Source organism: Oncorhynchus mykiss, chromosome 30, assembly GCF_057628025.1.
Source record: "Oncorhynchus mykiss isolate SJ-2025 chromosome 30, ASM5762802v1, whole genome shotgun sequence".
Lineage (NCBI taxonomy): Eukaryota > Metazoa > Chordata > Actinopteri > Salmoniformes > Salmonidae > Oncorhynchus > Oncorhynchus mykiss.
In genome coordinates, this window is record NC_143051.1 from 25,742,213 (window position 1) to 25,754,719 (window position 12,507).

At 43.6% G+C, this 12,507-nt stretch overlaps 1 long non-coding RNA gene across 4 annotated transcripts in view; it reads left to right on the top strand.

Annotated features, from left to right (window-relative positions):
* The window catches only part of LOC149970243 (uncharacterized), a 157,002-nt gene that overhangs the window by 127,662 nt on the left and 16,833 nt on the right, over nucleotides 1–12,507 (top strand). For 3 of the 4 annotated variants that reach the window (XR_016493578.1, XR_016493581.1, XR_016493580.1), the window contains one exon: nucleotides 8,061–8,141. The exons of the other annotated variant lie outside the window; for it this stretch is intronic. This is a non-coding gene — a long non-coding RNA (uncharacterized LOC149970243). Of the gene's footprint in view, nucleotides 1–8,060; nucleotides 8,142–12,507 lie in introns of those variants that run through there. 4 annotated transcript variants of the gene reach the window in all.

Consider the following 12,507-nt stretch of genomic DNA (forward strand, 5'->3'; position numbering starts at 1 on the left):
AAGTTGTCAGAAACATAAATAGTAAAGTAAAGTACAGATACCCTAAAACACTACTTAAGTAGTACATGCTGAGTCACACGACCATTGTTCAACTCTCCTCATCTTCCTCCTATGTCCCCCCTAATTACTCAGTTGCTAGTATTTAGGAAGAAAAGGGCAAAACACACCCGAGCTCTAACACTGTTATTGGATGTAATTCTACTTAATTAGAGTTGGAGAACAAATACCCGTCTCTGTGCTCTCGTGCAGAGAGAAGCGATTAAGACACACACACACACTCACAAACACGTGCAATTAAATCGCCGGCTTTGTTTAAACACAATCCTGTCTATCACTTTGTCTCTTTTTCTGAACAGCTAATCAGCATTTCATTGTTCAGCAATCACAATTTCCCCCAAAATAAGATGGCGGATTAGAGATAATGAACTGCTCCCTACCACTTATACTGATTTACATTCTGTATTTGGAGAGTGGTTTGTGATTCATGGGACAAACGGATCAACGCTTCATCTTAAAAGATGATGATGCGTGAAGAATGGTAAATAAGTTCAGAATCAGAATTAGGTAGCTTTTTTATAATGGCTGTGCAGTCTATGGATGTTTTTTTCTCTACATGTTATTTTGCCATTAATCTAACCCTCCCTTGCACGCAAACAAATGCAAGCATGCACCCATGCAAGCAAGCATGCACACACACACATGCAAACACATGCACACACACAGTTTAACATTTCAGTCTCATTCCAGCTCTTCTTCTCACTCTACTTAGATTCCACACTAGCAGAATATTAATAATAAGCCCCATACCTTTAATCATTAAATCCTCACTGAACCCTCTCTCTAGCTAGGACATATAGACAAACTCTGTGTGACTTAAGTAAAAACACTTAAAGGTATTACTTAAGTCATTTTTAGGGGTGTCAGTTTATATTTTTGACAACTTTTACTTTTACTTCACCACATTCCTAAAGAATAGCATGTTGTTTTTACTCCATACATTTTCCCTGACTCCCAAAATGAATTGTTACATTTTTAAGGCTTAGCAGGACAGGAAAATGGTCCAATTCAAGTACTTAACACGAGAACATCCCTGGTCATTCCTACTGTCTCTGATCTGGCAGACTCACTAAACACAAATGCTTCTTTGGTAAATTATGTCTGAGTGTTGGATTGTGCCCCGTCTATCTGTATATTTTTTAAATATACCGTTGCTTAATATAAGGAATTTTAAATTATTCATAATTGTACTTTTTTCCACCCATTTACTTTTGATACATAAGTATATTTAACTTCTTGTTGACAGGGGGCAGTATTTTCACGTCCGGATGAAATGCATGCCCAAATTCAACTGCCTGCTACTCATCCCCAGAAGATAGGTAGATTTGCATAGAAAACACTCTGAAGTTTTTAAAACTGTTTGAATAATGTCTGTGAGTATAACATAACTTATTTAGCAAGCGAAACCCCGAGGACAAACCATCCAAATTTTTCAATGACTTCATTGGGAATCCAGATTCCTAAGGGACATTTTTGCAGTTACTATCGCTTACACTGGATGTCAACAGTCTTTAGAAATTGGTTGAGGTTATTCCTTTGTGTAATGAAGAAGTACGGCCATCTTGAACGAGGGTCACTTGAAGTGTACTGTTAGATAGAGACGCGTGACCAGAAAGCTAGCTTCAGTTTGTTTTTTTCCTGTTTTGAACACAGATCAACCCACCTTCAATTTTATAGATTATTTACGTTAAAAAATACCTAAAGTTGTATTGCAAAAGTAGTTTGAAATGTTTTGGCAAAGTTTACAGGTAACTTTTGAGATATTTTGTAGTCACGTTGAGCAAGTTGGAACCAGTGTTTTTCTTGATCAAACGCGCCAAATAAATTGACATTTTGGATATATATCGAAGGAATTAATCAAACAAAAGGACCATTTGTGATGTTTATGGGACATATTGGAGTGCCAACAAAACGCTAACGCTAGCGTCCCACATTTCCCAAAGAGGTTAAAATCAAATCCTTTTAGATTTTTACTAGGTAGTATTTTACTGGGTGACTAACTTTTACTTGAGTCATTTTCTATTAAGGTATCTTTACTTTTTCTCAAATCTGACAATTGGGTATCTTTCCACTACTGCTTTTCAGCTGCAGTGGAAAGGGCCAATTCACACCTATGAGTTTGGGACCAGGTTGCCAGGGAACAGAGTCAGCTGACCTGATCAGCCAATCAGTGGCCTAGCCTGGGCGCAGCAGATCCCCACTCCACCTCTCAACTCCTCAGTTATTTCCAGGAGGATGAATGGTCCCTTCATTAGTGTTATGTAACCCAAGACGACGATCAACTAGTCTTTGTTACTCACCTAAAATGGCTGACTGGTGAAGACAGAACACCCGTCCCTTCCTCATATGGCCCAAGCCACAACCAGGATGATTGCTGTTCATTTATTAGCATTGTTAGCCATAGCATGCTAACCCACTAGCAGGGGTTTACAGATACTTTTGAAAAACTGGATGATTACTTCGAGGATTACTTTCAAATTCAGAAAGGATGTTTTCGGAAAAAAAATCTTTGACATTTCTCTGTCTTCTCAATGACATTCAAATCAGCATTGAAAAAAAGGTGCAAGTTTAAGTTTTGTTCCATGAGCGAGTCTGGCATAGTCAGAGACTATGATTACACACCAAATGTGTTTGATGGATCGTGGGAAAAGAGTAGAAATAGGCTTTTGTAGGCTACAATCCAAGCTACAGTGTACAGTGGCTTGCAAAATTATTCACCCCCCTTGGCATTTTTCCTATTTTGGTGCCTTACAACCTGGAATGAAAATATGTATTTTTTGGTGTTTGTATAGTTTGATTTACACAACATGCCTACCACTTTGAAGATGCAAAATATTTTTTATTGTGAAACAAACAAGAGATAACACAAAAAAACAGAACTTGAGCGTGCATAACTATTCACCACCCCAAAATCAATACTTTGTAGAGCCACCTTTTGCAGCAATTACAGCTGCAAGGCTCTTGGGGTATGTCTCTATAAGCTTGTCACATCTACCCACTGGGATTTTTGCCCATTATTCAAGGCAAAACTGCTCCAGCTCCTTCAAGTTGGATGGGTTCTGCTGGTGTACAGCCATCTTTAAGTCATAGCACAGATTCTCAATTGGATTGAGATATGGGCTTTGACTAGGCCATTCCAAGACATTTAAATGTTTCCCCTTAAACCACTCGAGTGTTGCTTTAGCAATATGCTTAGGGTCATTGTACCTCCGTCCCAGTCTCAAATCTATGGAAGACTGAAAAAGGTTTCCCTCGAGAATTTCCCTGTGTTTAGCGTCATCCATCATTCCTTTAATTCTGACCAAGTCCCTGCCGATTAAAAACATCCTCACAGCATGATGCTGCCACCACCATGCTTCGCTGTGTTCTTGGGGTGATGAGAGATGTTTGATTTGCGCCAGACATAGCGTTTTCCTTGATGGCCAAAAAGCTCAATTTTAGTCTCATCTGACCAGAGTACCTTCTTCCATATGTTTGGGGACTCTCCCACATGCCTTTTGGCGAACACCAAACGTGTTTGCTTATTTTGTTCTTTAAGCAATAGCTTTTTTCTGGCCACTCTTCCGTAAAGCCCAGCTCTGTGGAGTGTACGGCTTAAAGTTTTCCTATGGACAGATACTCCAATCTCCGCTGTGGAGATTTGCAGCTCCTTCAGTGTTATCTTTGGTCTCTTTGTTGCCTCTCTGATTAATGCCCTCCTTGCCTGGTCCGTGAGTTTTGGTGGGCGGCCCTCTCTTGGGAGGTTTATTGTAGTGCCATATTCTTTCCATTTTTTAATAATGGATGTAATGGTGCTCCGTGGGATGTTCAAAGTTTTGGATATTTTTTTTATAACAATACCCTGATCTGTACTTCTCCACAACTTTGTCCCTGACCTGTTTGGAGAGCTCCTTGGTCTTCATGGTGCTGCTTGCTTGGAATATAGGAAAAACGGCAAGGGGGGTGAAGACTTTTGCAAGTGTAACGGATGTGAAACGGCTAGCTTAGTTAGCAGTGTGCACTAAATAGCGTTTCAATCGGCGACGTCACTTGCTCTGAGACCTTGAAGTAGTAGTTCCCCTTGCTCTGCAAGGGCCGCGGCTTTTGTGGAGCGATGGGTAACGATGCTTCGTGGGTGTCAGTTGTTGATGTGTGCAGAAGGTCCCTAGTTCGCGCCCGGGTATGGGCGAGGGGACGGTCTAAACTTATACTGTTACATTGATGCTGTTGACCCGGATCACTGGTTGCTGCGGAAAAAGGAGGAAGGTCAAAAGGGGGGTGAGTGTAACGGATGTGAAACGGCTAGCTTAGTTAGCAGTGTGCGCTAAATAGCGTTTCAATCGGCGACGTCACTTGCTCTGAGACCTTGAAGTAGTAGTTCCCCTTGCTCTGCAAGGGCCGCGGCTTTTGTGGAGCGATGGGTAACGATGCTTCGTGGGTGACTGTTACTGTTACACAAGGCACTGTATGTCTTCCAATGCTGCGACTGCTGTTGGCATCCAAAGATTATCCAACTTGAATAAAGGCTTGGAGGTAAGGATGACAGCAATTGTGTAGTCAATGGGCTATATGGATATCACTTATTTTTTATATCTACATAGCGCATTGATGTGAATCACATTGCTGCTCTCTCATTTAGCTGTTTGCGCCTTACGGATTGTGGTTGTTTTGGATGGCTGCTCACAAATCTAAATGTGTATTGAACCCAATAATGGTTGAATTCAAGAAGTTTAAGCTGCCTATCAGTCATTGTTTTTGAAACCAGTGGACAGCCAGTGAAGAATGCACTCTTGCAACAGCTGCATAGTGTGGATCCCAGCCTTTGGAATAAAAGTGGGGCTTTTATTGCTCAATCTAATTCATGCTAATAAAACAAAATCCATAGGCCCAGTGGACACATGCTCAAACTAGCACACTGTTGATAGACTTAAAGGGTCAATCTGCAGTTGCTTCATCCATTTTTGGATGTAAAAATGATTAATATACAGCACCAGTCAAAGGTTTGGACACAGCTACTCATTCAAGGGTTTTTCTTAATTTTTACATTTTTTTACATTGTAGATAATAGTGAAGACATAAAAACTATTGGAATCATGTAGTAACCAAAAGTGTTAAACACATCAAAATATATTTTCTATTTTGGATTCTTCAAAGCAGCCACCCTTTGCCTTGATGACAGCTTTGCACACTCTTTGCATTCTCTCAACCAGCTTCATGAGGTAGTAATTTATTTAACTTTGTCTCCTCGGTAAGAAAAGCACCACTTATTTTTAAAATTAGGGATCCAATGTGCAATTAGTTTATTTCTGTGTTTACGTGACTAATGCTACTACTTTTTGGAAAATGTGTTGTATAAGTGTTTGGAATGTATTTCAATTAACAGGTGTGCCTTGTTAAAAGTTCATTTGTGGAATTTCTTTCCTTATTAATGCGTTTGAGCCACTCAGTTGTGTTGTGACATGGTAGGGGTGGTATACAGAAGACCAAGTCCATATTACAGAAAGAACAGATCAAATAAGCAAAGGGAAACAACAGCCCATCATTACTTTAAGACATGAAAGTCAGTCAATGCAGAATATTTCAAGAACTTTGATAGTTTCTTCAAGTGCAGTCGCAAAAACCATAACGCGCTCTGATGAAACTGGCACTCATGAGGACCGCCAGAGCAAAGGAAGACTCAGAGTTACCTCTGCTGCAGAGGATAAGTTCATTAGAGTTACCAGCTTCAGAAATTGCAGCCCAAATAAATGCTTCACAGAGTTCAAGTAACAGACACATCTCAACATCAACTTTTCAGAGGAGATTGCATGAATCAGGCATTCATGGTCGAATTGCTTTAAAGAAACCACTGCTAAAGTACACGAGATTTTTGGTTCCAACCTCCATGTCTTTGTGAGTCACAAAGTCCGTTAACGGATGATCTCCGCATGTGTGGTTCCCACCATGAAGCATGGAGGAGGTGTGATGCTGTGGGGGTGCTTTGCTGGTGACACTGTAAGTGATTTATTTAGAACTCAAGGCACACTTAACCAGCATGGCTAACACATCATTCTGCAGCAAAACACCATCCCATCTGGTTTGCACTTAGTGGGACTGTCAACAGGACAATGACTCAACACACCTCAAGGCTGTGTATGGGCTATTTGACCAATAAGGAGAGTGATGGAGTGCTGCATCAGATGACCTGGCCTCCACAGTCACCCGACCTCAACCCAATTGAGATGGTTTGGGATGAGTTGGACCACAGAGTGAAGGAAAAGCAGCCAACAAGTGCTCAGCATATGAGGGAACTCCTTCAAGACTGTTGGAAAAGCATTCCAGGTGAAGCTGGTTGAGGTAATGCCAAGAGCATGCAAAGCTGTCATCAAGGCAAAGGGTGGCTACTTTGAAGATTCTAAAATATGAAATAGAACACTTTTTTGGTTACTACATATGTGTTATTTCATGGTTTTGATGTCTTCAATATTATTCTACAATAGTTTTAAAAAATAGTTAAAAAAAAACCTTGAATGATTAGGTGTGTCCAAACTTTTGACTGATACTGTATATCCATCGATTCTTGAAGAATATAACTTATAAATGCCTCATGAGCTTAGTTCATTTGGCACACTCCAACAGAAACCAGAATATAAACTTGTTTTTCTCCCATGTTTGTAAACATTGTTAATGTAAACAAACACTATATTGCCTCATAACATGGTTAAAACAATAATGTTGATACCATGGATGGTCAGTCTTTGCATCCGTAGCTATGTCTATTAATCTGAGAGTGGTTACATTTCTCCAGGCCCATCCCTCAGCTTTTTACCAAAACAGAGGCGGGTCAACCGTTTTGTTATTGTTTCATCTGTAGATTTGCCCTTTAAACAGCTGCATATTATCAAGATATCAAAGTGTTACCAACACAAAGGTAAACAATACGCCTACAGCAAATGCATCATATGGCATTAGTTGTTCACATGTAAATAGCACTTTACAGTAGTGCTCAAAGCATGCCATTCCATGAGTGCTGCATTTATTTTTCAACTCAAATCAATGAGCCCAATCAGTCCTCCATGACAACAAAATCATAAACAACACAGTCGGGCTGGCTAATAAGTCCTTAGCTTTGGGGATATGCTCAGGTAAAACAATTTGGTTAATCTAAACTTCCATATTTCCAAGTCTTATTCTTGAAGATCAAGGGGTATAACATGTATTGGAATGACTGGATTTTATATTAAAAACTCTGGTTTTTAATGTAAAGATATAATTTAATCGTATTATTATATGTAGTAGAAAGCGATGGGTTAGAAGAAGCCTACATAACGAACCCATAAAGTAAAATGTAACATCCATATATGGCCAGCTATGTAAACTTTAACATTGATTTATCCTGCAATAGATGTCGTTCAATTGGTAAAATACATTTTTTTCTTCTTCTAATGCCTCTTAAAGGGAAAGTAATCTAAAAGTAGCTGTATGTCATCAGATTACATTACTGATTTTGAGTAATCCAAAAGTTACTGATTACAATTGTGGACAGGTAACTAGTAATTGTAAATGATTACCTTTAGAAAGTAACCTACCCAACCCTGCCCACTAGCCACTAACGATATTGCTAAAGTTGCTATGCTAGCCTATAGCCTGAGGCCTACTATCCTGTAGCCTAGTGTGCTAGCCTCCAGTTATTGCCTGTTAACTGTATGCCAACCCACAGCCTGTGGCCTGCTAGCCTAGTATACTAGCTTCTCTTATAAATATTGTACAGCATGCTAGCTGCTAATTCTATTCCCTACATAGTAAACTACTATTACTGCTATGTATCATATTAGTCTAAATGTATATCTGTATCTTTAGCTTCTGTATATACCATTTTGAGCTATATAGCTTACCTATATTAGCTGACTATGTATATCGTATATGCCAATTCCGGCCTCTGTTGTATACAATGTTTTTACTATATACTATGCAGCTGTTATACAGTTATTAGCCTGTAATTACTATTATTTAATACTTGCTCTCTATTTCTGTTTTTTTCCCAGAAAACCACTCTTCCACCAGTCCTCTTCCTATTGCTGTGTGTGTGCCTGTCTTGTCACTGCGGTATTAAAGTGTGGACTGTATCGCTGTCTCCTATTGGTCATTTACGTTCTCGGACCAGAATGCTGGGGCAGTTGCACCTGTAATCGAAACCGGCACCTCTTTTGGAGACCACCACATGGTGGCACTCTATCAATAAGGATAATACTAATAATAATTGCACCACATGACATTGGTTCTCATCAAAACACTTTCTGAAAACAACATCCCATGTTCTCTGAAGAACACAAGAAAGCTGATTCACATTTTATGTCTAGACACTGGAGTTCTGTGTTAATCAGTAAATTAGGGCTACAAAATGGCAGAAACAACACACACAGACACACACACAAACACATAGCAGTTAGCCAGAGATGAGAGAGAAGGGGGTAAACTGTGAGAATGTGTTTGTTTGTTTCCCCTACTGAGATTATCAAATGACTTATTCCACCACGGGGCCTTCTGGGGACAGTCCATTCTGGTAATTCCTAGTGTTCATCTTCTACTTATAGAAAGAGTTCTAAACATAATTTTGACACACTGTGGGACAGTTCTTGGTTGACTTTTTATATGATTTGTGAAAAAACACCTGTTTCAATACCCTGACATATCGTCAGTCAGGGAATGTTGCACAATGATTGATATCTTACTCCAATCACAATAATAGTTATTGATAAGCTTTCCTTTGGATCAGAAGTGGCCACCCACATCTAATATATTAGCTTCAGCAGCACTTGACTTCATTTCACCACAGTAGACAATCTGGTGTGTGAAGAGAGCTGCATCTGAGTGACAGGGAATACTTGTCCTTTTACTGCATGCTTGAAGTCACACATTACTTGCAGTAAACTAACGCTTGTTCCTCAATTCCTTGCATTCTATTTCCTAACGTCCTTCTCAAAATGCATTGGAGAAGAAGGGCTGAAGGGAGGGACCTTGGACCTTCTTTTACAATATGTTTTATAAGGAGGTAATGAGATAGGATGCGAGGAATCAAGGAAAGACGAGGACCAGACCAGTAGCATTATCCTTTTGCAGGCCCATAACGTGCTGTGGGATATTCACACGTCACTGGTCATTCATTATACAGTATTAGCCAAAGAGCCCAGGTTTGAAGGACGGATCGGAGGTTCTGTCCTTAGTACCAGCCAGGATTTCTTCAAGGACCAGTTCTCCTTCCTTCTGAGCTGCTGGGCAAACCTCCAACCAGGGGGCTTGAAAACTAATGGAGGAATTGATGGCTTTGTAGGTGGAAAAGCCACTATAGCAGTTGTCTCATTGAAATAACAGCAGCAAAGTGATGTTCACACACACTCTCACACTCTCTCATTGAAATGGCAGCAGTGATGCTCCCGGACCACTCTCTCTCTGAGAGGTGACATTTAGTTGAATTTTTTCAATCATCATCACTCATTCCATCTTTTGCCTCCCTTTGATGCACCGTCTCTCACCCTTTCTCCCAAACGCGTTATTAGCATGGGAAACATATGTGACTCGTTTCAGGAAACTAGACGTATGTCGCGGGTCACTACTTCACAGGAGCAACATTTGAAGGTAAACTTTTTTTAAATCAAAATGTGCTTTTGGGAAGAAATGCCTTCTGGAACGTGAACTTTCATGTGCCTTAATAACAAACATGTACGCCATCTGTAAATACAAATAAAATTGTTAAAATTTGTAACGGCTTTCTTCCGTCGAAGGAGAGGAGGACCAAAATGCAGCGTGGTTAGTGTTCAACATCTTTAATATCGACAAAAAACGAGAACACTACAAAATACAAAAACAACAAAAGTGAAAACCGAAAAAGTCCTATCTGGTGCAATGACACAAAGACAGAAGACAATCACCCACAAAATACCCAAAGAACATGGCTGCCTAAATATGGTTCCCAATCAGAGACAACGATAAACACCTGCCTCTAATTGAGAACCAATCTAGGCCACCATAGACTTCCATAAACACCTAGACTAGGCAACACCCCATAAACATACAAAACCCCTAGACCAGGGAAAACACATAATTCCCCCATGTCACACCCTGACCTAACCAAAATAATAAAGAAAACAAAGATAACTAAGGCCAGGGCGTGACAGTACCCCCCCCCCCCAAATGTGCGGACTCCCGGCCGCACACCTAAATCCATAGGGGAGGGATTTGGCACGGGACGTGGACCCCACTCCACCATAGTCTTTATCCGCTTTAGTCTCTTCCTAGGAACGGCGACCCTCGCCGCCGACCTAGGATTGGCAACCCTACTAAAGGGCCCCACTCCACTAAACAGACTGAGGGGTAGCTCAGGACCGAGAGGTAGCTCAGGACCGAGAGGTAGCTCAGGACCGAGGGGTAGCTCAGGACTGAGAGATAGCTCAGGCTGGTTGCCGGCTTTGGCAGCTTCTGGCTGACTGACGGCTCTGGCAGATCCTGGCTGAATGGCGGCTCTGGCGGATCCTGGCTGAATGGTGGCTCTGGCGGATCCTGGCTGAATATGGCGGCTCTGGCGGATCCTGGCCGAATGGCGGCTCTGGCGGATCCTGGGCCGAATGGCGGCTCTGGCGGATCCTGGCAGAATGCGGCTCTGGCGGATCCTGGCTGAATGGCGGCTCTGACGGATCCTGGCTGACTAGTGGCTCTGGCGGATCCTGGCTGACTGGCGGCTCTGGCGGATCCTGGCTGACTGGCGGCTCTGGCAGATCCTGGCTGACCGGCGGCTCTGGCGGATCCTGGCTGACTGGCAGCTCTGGCGGATCCTGGCTGACTGGCGGCTCTGGAGGATCCTGGCTGACTGGTGGCTCTGGTGGATCCTGGCTGACTGGCGGCTCTGGCGGCTCCTTGCAGACTGGCGGCTCTGGCGGCTCCTTGCAGACCGGCGGCTCTGGCGGCTCCTTGCAGACTGGCGGCTCTGGCGGCTCCTTGCAGACTGGCGGTTCCTTGCAGACTGGCGGCTTTGTACAGGCGGGAGACTCTAGCAGCTCTGGACAGGCGGGAGACTCTAGCAGCTCTGGACAGGCGGGAGACTCTAGCAGCTCTGGACAGGCAGGACGCACTGTAGGCCTGGTACGTGGTGCCGGCACTGCTAGTACTGGGCCGAGGACACGCACCTCAGGGCAAGTGCAGGGAGGAGAAACAGGGAGTACTGGGCTCTGGACACGCACAGGAAGCCTGGTGCGGGGGGCTGCCACCGGAGGGCTGGTGCGTGTAGGTGGCACTGGATAGACCGGACCGTTCAGGTGCACTGGAGCTCTTGAGCACCGAGCCTGCCTAACCTTACCTGGCTCGATGCCCACTCTAGCCCGGCCGATACGAGGAGCTGGAATGTAGCGAATCCCAGGCGGGCTCTGGCACTCTCCCTGGGTCGACCGCCCACCTGTCTATCGCTTCCCAAGTAGTATAGTCCAGATTCTGCTCCCATGTCCAGAAATCCTGACATCGCTGCCTCTCCTGCTCTTGTCCGTTACCACACTGCTTGGTCCTGTTGGTGTGGGTGATTCTGTAACGGCTTTCTTCCGTCGAAGGAGAACACTGCAAAATACAAAAACAACAAAAGTGAAAACCGAAACAGTCCTATCTGGTGCAATGACACAAAGACAGAAGACAATCACCCACAAAATACCCAAAGAACATGGCTGCCTAAATATGGTTCCCAATCAGAGACAACGATAAACACCTGCCTCTAATTGAGAACCAATCTAGGCAACCATAGGCTTCCATAAACACCTAGACTAGAAAACACCCCATAAACATACAAAACCCCTAGACCAGGGAAAACACATAATTCCCCCATGTCACACCCTGACCTAACCAAAATAATAAAGAAAACAAAGATAACTAAGGCCAGGGCGTGACAGTACCCCCCCCCCCCAAATGTGCGGACTCCCGGCCGCACACCTAAATCCATAGGGGAGGGATTTGGCACGGGACGTGGACCCCACTCCACCATAGTCTTTATCCGCTTTAGTCTCTTCCTAGGAACGGCGACCCTCGCCGCCGACCTAGGATTGGCAACCCTACTAAAGGGCCCCACTCCACTAAACAGACTGAGGGGTAGCTCAGGACCGAGAGGTAGCTCAGGACCGAGAGGTAGCTCAGGACCGAGGGGTAGCTCAGGACTGAGAGATAGCTCAGGCTGGTTGCCGGCTTTGGCAGCTTCTGGCTGACTGACGGCTCTGGCAGATCCTGGCTGAATGGCGGCTCTGGCGGATCCTGGCTGAATGGTGGCTCTGGCGGATCCTGGCTGAATATGGCGGCTCTGGCGGATCCTGGCCGAATGGCGGCTCTGGCGGATCCTGGGCCGAATGGCGGCTCTGGCGGATCCTGGCAGAATGCGGCTCTGGCGGATCCTGGCTGAATGGCGGCTCTGACGGATCCTGGCTGACTAGTGGCTCTGGCGGATCCTGGCTGACTGGCGGCTCT